General features: G+C 41.9%; 1 pseudogene across 1 annotated transcript; it reads right to left on the bottom strand.

Annotated features, from left to right (window-relative positions):
- Positions 1–6,259: 6,259 nt before the first annotated feature.
- LOC147623578 (uncharacterized) lies at positions 6,260–10,535 on the bottom strand (annotated as a pseudogene). The gene is made up of 5 exons (XR_015269171.1): positions 10,405–10,535; positions 7,804–9,351; positions 7,355–7,700; positions 7,088–7,249; positions 6,260–6,982 (listed from the first exon to the last, which is right to left on the bottom strand). The product of XR_015269171.1 is annotated as an uncharacterized LOC147623578 (transcript).
- Positions 10,536–11,776: the final 1,241 nt, after the last annotated feature.

Here is an 11,776-nt window from a genome sequence, read left to right on the forward strand (position 1 = left end):
AGCTTGTCTCACAAAATACAACTCTTAACATCATAAAAGTAAAAAATGAGCAACTGGCCACGGTACCCTTGAATGTGCTTACACGCTTACAAGCCAAGGCACAAGAAATAGTAAAAAAGAATGTAAAAGACAATACCTCAACATGGGTAGAAGAACATGCTTTAAAACAGAACCCAAAAGAGAAAACAAAACCTTCTAAACCCAACAAAAAAAAAGGACAACAAACTTTTGAAACCAAGGTTGAATTAAAAAACAAGAAAAAGAAGCCTGTAGTCCACATAAACCCAAAAGGAGACATAAACACAAAAGAGCCAAAAGATATACAAGATACAGAAGCATCCACCTCAAAAGCCACAATACCTATATGCGTGACACAAAATATAAAAACCCAAAAGAAGATTCGATCTCGTCGCATGGGTAAACATAATGAAAAACTGACAAACCAAAGAAATTCAGAGAATGAAACTAGTTCTAGTACATCGCTAAGTGAGAATGAAACAAGTTCTTACTCATCACTCAGTGCACCACATAGACCAATCAAGAAACTAGAACCCACCCAACCACCCCAAATGGATAATAATGATCACATGACATATATGGAACGCAAAAAGAAAGTTCAAGAGAGCATGCTTAGCTTGGTTGAATGTCTTACTACAGGGTCACCGATTGTGATTGAGCCTCATAATGTCAATCCTAAAAGAGCAACCAAGATACAAAGCCTAGAAGAGTACCGCTTTCCCTTTCAAGAGGAAGGCATACTCTCTACAGAGGAGTCATTTGAGATAGACTGTACGAACTATAGGCTTGAGAAAGCACGTGAGGAATTCGATAATTCCCTTACAAGATTAAAACAGTCTCGCAAACCTCATTTGGAGGAATGTTGTTCTCTCATGATAAAGCCAACATCACATCAACGCTTGCACCTTTAATGGCTCAACCTGAGTTATACAAGAACATAATGAACTCCATAAAACAGAACTGTGAGGATTCGCAAGTTTCCAAACATCTCGCATTAAGAATTGTCAATGGACCAAGTGTACCAGTGTACACATTAGGTACTCTTGAAAAAGTTGAGATCCAAACAAAGGATGAAAGTAAATGGGAATATGAAATAGAAATAGGATCTGAAGCTGAAACAATAATCGAAACACCCATTGTTCCCTTGGAATATTCTATCATGGTATGGTTGAATTTTCCTACACGCAATGATGTTCAGCACAAACGCGCATTGATTAGCCCTCGAGCTAGTCATAACATCGTGACAATAGACACTTGGGTGTCATTGGGACAACCTAAACTCATCCCTACAAGAAATAGTCTTGCAAGAGGAGCCAATGGACAAAACATTAAAGTTCCAGGTTCTTTTAGATACACTACTCAAACAATTGATGGCGATATGAAATTTACATTCCATGTTACCCTAGAATCCCTTGAGTATGATGTCGTCTTTGATGGACCTTGGATAAGTGAATCGTTGTATTCACTAGAGATGAATCCATGTAAACAATCACTTTGAACACTCATGCAGGCAATGTACAATTGCTATTACGGGAAGAAGAAACCTTGTAGGAGTTGAAACTTCCAACATATCTTACTGAAAAGATCCCTAAAATTTTGGTTGGATTGAAAATTACAGAGAAAACCATAGCTCAAGCACAGCTTTATCTAACATGAGAACATAATCTCATGACCCTCGAGCTATGGGATTTTTTAGGTTAACCAACACTCATGGCACATCTTAAAAGAATTACCTTTATACAAGACTTAAACATGCCATGTCTGGGGTACTTTGAACATACAATGTATATTGAAACTAATCCCCTTACTTGCAAGTTTTTTGTGGTTGAGTATGTGTTGGAAGCACATTTAATCTTGGGACATAAATGGATTGTTACTTCCCAAGCACCACTGTGCTTTGCTTAATGATAGAGTCATCATGATGGTCAACGACAAAAAGTTAACAATAACATACTGCTAGGAAGAGGATCCAACTTTAATGGATATTTGTGATGCTGAACGCAAAAGGATACAAGCACCTTCCACAAAAGCCTCTCTACACAATAACCTACCATCTGTGTCAACAACCAACTCCGATAAAGCCTCTACTCCTTCAACTCCATCCTCACCTACAAAGTTCAATGCCAAAGCCTCGCAATCAACATCTATTCCTGAAGAAGTTTCCACAGCCAAACCATCTATCTCTAACAAGGAACTCAAAGGAAAGACCCTGGAGCCTATGCATCTTCATCGACAAACCTCACCAAAGGAGACAATCACATGCTCAAAGGCCTCGTCACATCGACAGCCACTCCACAAGAGACTCTAACCTCATCATCATCAACAATACCCATGAGTCTCAAAACCACAGCCTCAGCACCAATCAAAGTCAAGGAGGACTCCAAACCTTCCACATCAACCCAAACGAAAACTCCACCACGAAAACCACAATCAAGGTATCTTAATAGTATCAAAATGTGTATAGAAAAGCAGCTACTTGTAGCTCAAGGCTACTATGAAGGTGCCAATCAAATTTGAGTGTCTCGACAATCAAAACCTCTTCCTCAACGCAGCACTCGAAAGCCAAGGAAAAAGACAAGTACTCCACAACACCGACCACAAAAGCCTATGCAAGTTCCTCAAAGAACTCCACCACTGCAACAAGTGTGGGTACCAAAAACACTGCTGCAAGCACAAGGGTACTACCAAAGAAATACCAAAGCTTGGGTCCTCAAGCGCATAACAAAGTCCCCTAAGCTTGCTCAAAGAAGAAAGCCTCAACACCAAGCACATTGGCCACCAAGTTACAGTGTTCGTCAAAGATGGATGCATGTACATGTACTTCAACAACAAGGATACTATGATGGTAATTCCATCATATGGTTGCCAAAATCGAACAATGTGAAGAAAATCTCACCACCGACTTCAATCCCAACAACTTCATCTAAAGTTTGACAAGAATGGAGACCCAAGAAACAGCAAAAGCAAATCACTCAACCACTCTCATGCTGCATTCAACACCAACACAAGAAGCAATATAGAGACTTAGGAGCACATCAAGAACAAAATAACAATGCTCTTGTCACCCCTCTCTCGAAGTAAGAAATGAACACTTTTTGCCATTAATGGCATCAATGTTTCCTCTTCTTCTTCTGAGCATGTTTCCTCTAAAAGTGTTGTTACTTACAAATCATGACATAGATGACTTATAAAATAAAATAAAAAAGATCAAAATTTATAAATTCACAGAATTACAATTCACGGAGTTCTATCTCACGACTTAAGAATCTACACTTTCACAATTTAAGCCTCATCACAATTAAGACATCTCATGCATTAACCTTTTTCAATAATCTTTAATAGCCATTATATATCTGTTAGCTTATTGCTTACTATTCTTTTGGCTAAATTAATGTAGCAACTGCTCCATGAGTAAATACCCATACCCATGCACTGGAGAACATTTGTACCAAAGTCTCATCATCAACAACTTCCAAGAACATCTTTGGATGGAGAAGCCATGGTGGACGAAACCCTGGTCAATGGTACAACCCATCACCTGGAATTTTCCTTCAAATTACAAACCTTTCCAGACGACGCCACCATCTTCACAAATCAATGATCTTCAATCCTTAATGAAGATATCTATATTAGCCTCGCAAGTCGACATAATTCTTTCAATCCTCACCAACAAGTGGCTACTTCAACATAGAGCAGTTCAATAAGAGTCTATATGATTCAATTCTTGTACTTCATGAAAATCTGCTTCTAAGAGCACTTAATTATACATAAAAATATAAAAAGCACATGGACAGAAGAAGACAAGATCAAGTCCTAATCAACAACATTTGACAAGAATCCTGCCACATAAAAAGACATCATCACAAGCCAATGACTTCAAATGATGAATGTCGCTTCAATGAATCAAATGAGAAATTGAAGCGATGATTGCAAAAAACAAAGTGGACTCAAAAAAAAAGACTCACACAAATATAAAAATACAATCATTCGCAAAAACCCCACCCTGTTAGGAATTTCCAATACGCAACTAACCTCTTCATTCATTAACTAGCTTTTCTTATTTCCTCCGGAGAAACAAAGACCATTGAAGCTCATTCAATGACGATCGCGTCCGCGTGATCGCGTTGAAGACCTTTGTGTTGGGAGAATGAACAAGATTTGTCGATGACGTAGAAAGAGAAGAATGTTAATCTAATTCTAGGATTAACAAGAGCTACCACCATTATCTTACATCAAGGAGTCATGGTAGATACACCAAAGGATCATACATTCAAGATATAAAGCAATAGTGTCCAAAGCTACAACTTGGACGGACGCCCGTAATAGTGTGACGGAGTATTTATGAGACGATTCCCACTTCAAGAGCGTGTGGTAACAAGTTAGGATGAAGTCCTAAGTGATGTACTTCATGGATATATTATGAGAGTAGTCATTGTAATAGCATTAGGCCTCTTATGAGCCTAAAATGCCCGACCGACTAATCTCTCTCTCTAATGTATGCTAGTGTGTATGTGTGAGTGAAGTGAGGTGAGAGAAGGAACAAGGACTCATAGTGCAACATGGCGGTGTGACAACGCTCGCGAGAGACGCGATGGAATTGCTTCTCAAGGAGTTGTGGAGCTTGGAAACCTCAAGGATTACAAGCTCGACCATTGGAAAGATCCTCTCACGACATTTGCAATTCACCACGTAAGCTCTTTTTGGATGTGTTTCAAGGAGGATTAAGGTGAGCCATAACAATATGTATGTGTGTGTGTGTGTGTGTGTGTTTGATGATGAAAAATATGTGTATATAAATAATGAAATGAAAAAAAGTGTGTTACCAAAACTGACCCCCACATGAAAATGACATCGCAATGCACTTACAATTACCACTTATTGAATTTAAGAAGATAAGATAGACGATTTGAGGCACAAAGTTTTGATTTATATTAAGAAGGGGAAATACAAACGACAATTGCCTCCAAAAATTGAAAGAAGGGTAGCTTATCTTCATTGCAAAAAAGTCCAAATAAATGAGGGGCAACAATTATTACCTACCACCATCCAACATCCAAACAAGCTATATTAGTAGACATGTGTCATAGTGACCTCCCACCTATGATAGATGTCACATTTATTAAGGTTTTTTAACAAGTCAAATACCCTAAGCAACAGTAGTGCAAATATATAACTCAAATGAACGAGAAACTGTGTTATAAATGAGGAAGCTTTTCTTGCTCTACAAGAAAGTGTGCCATGGGCCCAACAATCAAGAGCAATTAAATCAAAGGTTCATGGACATCACACAAAGGGTCCATAGTAATCAAAGACTCATCATAGTAATCAAAGGTTCATGGACATTACACAAAGGGTCCATAGTAATCAAAGGTTCATGAACATCACACACAAAGGGTCCATAGTAATCAATATTAGAGCCACTTAATATTGTACCACCCATCACCATAACCACTCCATCTATAAACAACGGTATAGCATGCAGAATGTAGTACTTGAAAAATATTATAGGCAATGACCATAACAAGAATAAAAGGTGACTATAAAATCCACATTAGGTGCAACATAGTCAAGGCAAGGTTGTTTAGATCCTACATGCCATAATCTAAAGCAGTAATAAGGAGCAAGACTAACATTAAGATAACATGTACAAACAACTTTATGCTACTTTGGTAACAATAGTGTGGTTATATGCCAGGGCATAGAGATGATTGAAGATATTATAAATTTTATGTAGTCACACTCTCATAGCCAGGATTAGTAAGTTTTTGTTTCACAGAAGGAATTTTCTCATGTCCATGTAACTGTGGCAAGAGCTCCAAAATATTCAAGGGATATCAGTTTTTTTTTTTCAACCACAAGCTAAAACTGTAGATAGTCATGCCAAAGATGTAGACAATCTAATCTTTATCAGTAAGAAAATTATAGCTGTAGATAGTCATGCCAAAGACATAGATAATCTAATCTTTATCATTAAGAAAATTATAATTAAGAGTTAACCATTGAGTTTATCTATCATTGAGGAGGGTAGGGGTCTGTAAAAAATATCCAAAATCAACCATTATTTCAAACTAAAAATCCAAAATTAAATTACTTAAAAAGGTTACAGAGATGCATATATCAACATTGAGTGACAGTTGTCATGACCAAGGTGGTAAGGTACGTAGTGTACGGCACGCTATCAGTACGTACGGAACGTACTTCTGTACGAAACAAATTTCAAGGTACGTAAACAATACGTACCATTTGTAAACAGTCCTAGAAACCTGAATATTTTGTAGACATAGCAACCAAAATACTTAAAATAAAGACTGAACCTCATTACTTAAAGTTTAAATCAATTATCAGTTACCAAGCCCATTACACAATACCTCATGTTAACAGTCATAGTGATATAAGCAAGAACAATGAAAGTCATAGATGATAAAAGAGAGTACAAATATCATGTCTACAGCTGCCAGCACATGTCCTGGTCCACAAGTGCAAAAAGCAAAACAATGAAACACTACAGTTGTCTAGACTCTAGAGTCTAGACGCAAGAGTCTCAAATCTCATCATCAGATGAAGATGATGAGTCTTCTGAAGAGAGCATGCCTCCATCATTGATACCATTGCCCTCTTCATCGAACTCTGGCTCAGCAGCAACAAGCTCCAGTGCATCCTCGTCATGTGCCTCGGGAATCTGAGTGTGAATGAGTTCGACAGCCTCATTTGCACGCCTCTGCTGGGTGCGACGAACTGGAAGCTTTCCCCTGCGAATGCTCTCTCGTCTCGCAGAGCCTAGATCTGGAGCTGCCTGGCGTAGAGGAATGCTGAGAGATCGTGCACGTGAGCAGGTCACACAACGATCCACGCTCTCAAGCTCTCTATGTAACGCTCCCAAAATCTCCTCTTGCTCATCTCTAATCTGCCGATCCACAAGCTCCGGGCTGGGTTCATCTACCATTTTGAGTAGTGTTGGATCAACCTGTTTAAACATGCCACAAATTGCATATTGGACAATGGATATTCATTGAACTAGAAAAAAATTTCTACTTCTAAGTTCTTCTTGAGTCCAAATTTCAATTTATACTTGCTTCGGTGACCCCAAAGCATGGTAGCTTCGCACGAGCCTCATGTTAGCTCTGCAATACACCAACTTCTCTAATTGAGAAGTACTAAGGCAATTCCGAATCTTAGTGTGTATAAGAGAGTATGAGCTCCAGTTCCGCTCACATGCTCCAGCTGAGCAATCCTGTGCAAAAATGAGTGCAATGCGAGCAAATTTGTAAATCTTTTAATGCTAAAACATCAATCTTCATTTCCGAAGAGTATACTTTAGAGATTAATTACAAGTTACCTGAGATAGAACACGAAGAGCAACTCGTGAAAGGTTTGGAAGACCAACCCTTCCATAAGAGTGCCACCATGTCAAAGAGAATTTCATGGCTTCCTTCCTCAATGACACAGGTCTCGCAAATGAAGCACCAATACCACTCATGTAAGTGGTGAACTCTCTATCAATCTGAAGTTGCTCCTCCTCTGAGAACATCCTTCCCACATACTCTGACTGCTTCATGCTCAAAGCAGTATTATTCCATAGCTCTGGCGACCTGTAGAGAGGATGGAGCATTGCAGCCATCGCATGGATGGGACGCCTCATGAATGTCCACCGTTTGTCTACAATGTCCAAGATCTCACCTTGGCTGAAAATGAGAGATTGAACATACATGTCTTAGGTTATAGTGCTAAGAGAATCGAGAATCGAGAAGTCATAAAAATCAAAGAAAGAGGAGAACTATTGCTTACCGTTGAGCAGTCATCATGGAGCACTGAGCAACATGGTCTTTCATTTGCATAAACAAATGAAAGACCAGCCCCAAAGTTGAGCCCTCCATGTCTGTAAGTCGGAGAAGGACATACACGGGCTTAAGTGCAACTGAAAGGCTATGAACTTGCTGCCAAAAATCATCATCCAGGATCCGCCTCTGCAAGTATTTTGTACGCTCATCCTCTGAATGATGCATCTGTCGCCACCTTGGATCCACAACTGTTGATGATAGTGAATCTCTTATCTTGTAGAGCCTATCCAAGACCAAGAATATGTAGGCAAACCTGGTCTTGGAGGGTCTCACCATATCCAAAGGGCTATGGCTCCGAAAGATGGCAAGAGCCTAATGCTTCTTGCGGAAGAGGGTGGTGATCTTTACAGCATCTGCAACAATGGGCTGCACCCAAACAAGCTTCCCAATGTCTTCCATAAGTAAATCAAGACAATGGGCAGCACATGGAGTCCACACTATATGTGGAAACTCTGCCTCGACCATTTGACCCATTGCCTTGCAGTTAGAGGCGTTGTCGGTCACCACCTGCACAACATTGTCCTCCCCAACCTCAAGGATAGCCTGTCGAATGTGGCCATAAATGAACTCCCCTGTGATCCTGTCGCCTGCTCTCCCTGCATCCACGGCACGCAAGAAATAGGTGCCCAAGCAAGATGACACAAGGATATTGATTATGTGCCTCTTGCGAATGTCTGCCCACCCATATGAAATAATAGTGCATCCAAACTCCTACCAACCTGCTTTCACAGGAGTGAGCGCCTTGTCTATCAAGGCCTTCTGCTCATCCAACATGGATGTACGCATCTTCGTATACTCAAGACCTATCCATGTCTCAGTAGGCCCTACCTGCGCAATTGCTTTCACCATTCTTTTCCATTGGTCTATCCTTAACACATTGAAGGATATATTACACTCAATAAGAGTACGACAAATCTCCATTTCTGCCACCCTTTGCCGCTCCTTTACCCAAGCTTGTGATGAGATACAAGAACGCAGAGTGGATTGCTTTGATGCCTCCCCTGTACCTCTCGCATCTTGTGGCAAGAGGTCCTCATCATCGGCAATACGTGCCCTCTTCTTGCCTGTGGTGGATTGGGCTGAAGCCGAAAGACTTTCACCCTCATCTACTGTACCTGAACCTGTAACATCTCCAATAAAAGCATCATGGAGAGCATCTTGCGTACTTTCACCACCTCTAACACTGCTTGCACCACCCATTGCAGGACAATTCTCCGCAATCAATTGGTCCCTCACAGCTTGTGGTATTTTATCACATGGACCACATTGATTGGTGCACCCAATACCTGTCATGTGCTTGATGACGCGAGTTATGGTGCTAGTGTACTGCTCCCCGCAATACTTGCATGCCCATAGCCGAGTACCTGACCCTTGCTGAGAAGGGGTGTTAACAACCCTCAGGACATTGGTGTGGATTGCCCAGTTCGGGTTAGTCTTGCGTGGCATGATGAAGCCTGGGCATGAGAGAGAGCGAAGAAGAGCGAAGAAGTTTGCTCTGCAGAGTTTTACAGGTACACACGATTTTGCAAGTATTCACAAATGCCCAAATTTTGGTCGCTTATCCACAAGCGCATGTTCTCCACACGCGTTTCGCCACGCCACACCATTTTTTTATATGTTTCCGTACGGATCCGTACAATACGGTACCGTACCGTACTGTACGGCTGTACCGTACTGTACGGATCCGTACGTGCGTACGGCACCAACCTTGGTTATGATGCATGCAAAACATAGGTACGATAATGATATGTAATAAACCAAAATAAAAGACAAGTAATCAAACGAATCCATTGAAAATAGTAACGTAACCTTCTAAATGGGAATCCATGGTGAGAATGTCCTTCGCAGCAGGTTAGTAACTCAAGATTTTTAAGATGTAATGAATCAAAGAAACTTACATAAACATAGATTTAGTCATATGTTATGGCACTGATTAGGGGGCATGAGGTAGCTTGTCCAATCACTATCAATACTATAGCGGGAATGTCGAGATACCTTGCAGGGATGGAGAGAAGATTATTATGCGTGGCTGAGTGCCTGTCACATGCGTAGAAGCTATGTCTTATTTCTGCCCTAAACACCTTTCCACAGGAACAACCTGATGCAAAACGAAAAGAAGAGATGGAGAGAAGAGAGAGAGAGAGAGAGAGAGAGAGCTGTATTTTCAGTACATTCATAATGTACAAAAAGGTACAAGTCTTGGCAAATAGGCGTCTAAGACCCAATGCCTGAAGGACTGAATGAATAAATAGATCTTGGCCTAACCTTTTTATAGGCTCTCCTCATGCAAGGGACCTGGCCGACAGCAACAAGACTTGTGTCGGCCAGCACCAATAGCTACAGGCCGACAGCAGGATTCTTCTACATTCTCTTGAGCCTGGCTAGTGATCTAATTCATCTGTTTTTCTGCTACCTTTCAGAGATTAGCAGGGATGAGCATGTCCCTGTGCATGCACATGACAGTGCCACGTGTGGGTAGATACGGAACTCACATGTGGGTAGATACGGAACTGGGCAAGGCCTCACACTTCAGCCCAAATGTCATTACATTTGAAGAAAATGCTCCCTTCTGCTGTGCGATTCGCGCCTGTGTGCAGCCCCTGCCTCCCGCCAGCGTTCCTCCCCTTCGCCTGCCTGTCCCTTGGCCCTCCCCGTATTTGCCTCCTGCCTGTTACCCATGACTCTCCTTGCCCTCGCCTCCCGCCCTTCTCGCCTTCGCCTTCGCCTTCCTCACCTTCGCCTCCAGCCTGTGCCCCCTTTTCCCCCCTTGCATTCGCCTCCTCGTCTTCTTCCCTTGCCCGCCTCACCTTTGCCTGCCCGTTTCATCTTCCGCCACCCCAGCCCTTTGCCTCAGCCCTGTTTTTGCTGCCCCCCCTCCAGGTATCCGAACTCTCCCAAATTCCTCCCCGCCCTTCCCTCTCCCCGTCAGGTGCTATTTGCTTTCGGGGTTTTTTTCCTTGTGGCAAGTCTCTGCTTCTTCCAGTCTCGAACCCCAAAGAGGACTCCATGGCAGCCGCTCTGTCATCCCCGGCCAAGGCCACCGTCCCTTGCCTTTTTTTTCAGAAGAGGATCTCCAGCTTCTTGCTTCAACAATAGCCTCTTTGGAGGCCTCCACCTTACCTTGGTATGCAAATCCGCCCGACACGCGGACAATTAAGGGATCTTTTACAGGCAAGCCTTCTCGGCGCACCTAGAAAGATCACAATCATTCATCCTCTTGGGCGTGGCTACTACTGTTGGAAATTGGGGACCACTTCCCGGGAGGTCACCCATCCCAGTAGTGGTCACGCCATTGCACGCTTAACCGAGCTGCGCAGCGTTTATGGCTTCAAGAGATACTACCTCTATAGCTCCGTCTGAAGCACACCACCGTGAGAGGAGTCTATCACAAGCATCACAGCCCAACAAAAATAACAATAGAAGGCACTAGAACACCCAACTACTATCCCTTGGTCCTCAGCTGCCCCAATGGGAGACTTCAATACCCTCCCAACCTCCCTAATCAATCCAGCAGTTGACTCAGGTTGTCCTCTAAGGTCGGCTCCTACTTCCAATGACTCTGATCTACCACCTAACAGCCTCTCCTCACCATAGTTGACATCCAGCTGACTAAACTCATCTCCAATTGCCACAAAAGTGAAAGAGTGTGCACAAGCGGAAGCAAATAAACATGAGAGAGAGAAAGATTGCAAGCAAGAATAAGACCTTTCTTAGCTTGAGGTTACAGAGTACAAGAGCCAACAAATAGGGCACTATTGGATGATACAATGAATAAAAGAGAGCAACTCTTATATACTTGTGTATGAACCAGGTCAGCTGTAGAAACAGGCCGACAGGACCTCCATGATAGCATATTGAAGATGCATTATTTGAACACCCCCTCTGCATCTTGAAGTGTGGAAAAAAAATGTCAGAAGAAA

Source organism: Cibotium barometz, chromosome 26 (genome assembly GCF_041138505.1).
Source record: "Cibotium barometz isolate CiBa-2024 chromosome 26, ASM4113850v1, whole genome shotgun sequence".
NCBI lineage: Eukaryota > Viridiplantae > Streptophyta > Polypodiopsida > Cyatheales > Cibotiaceae > Cibotium > Cibotium barometz.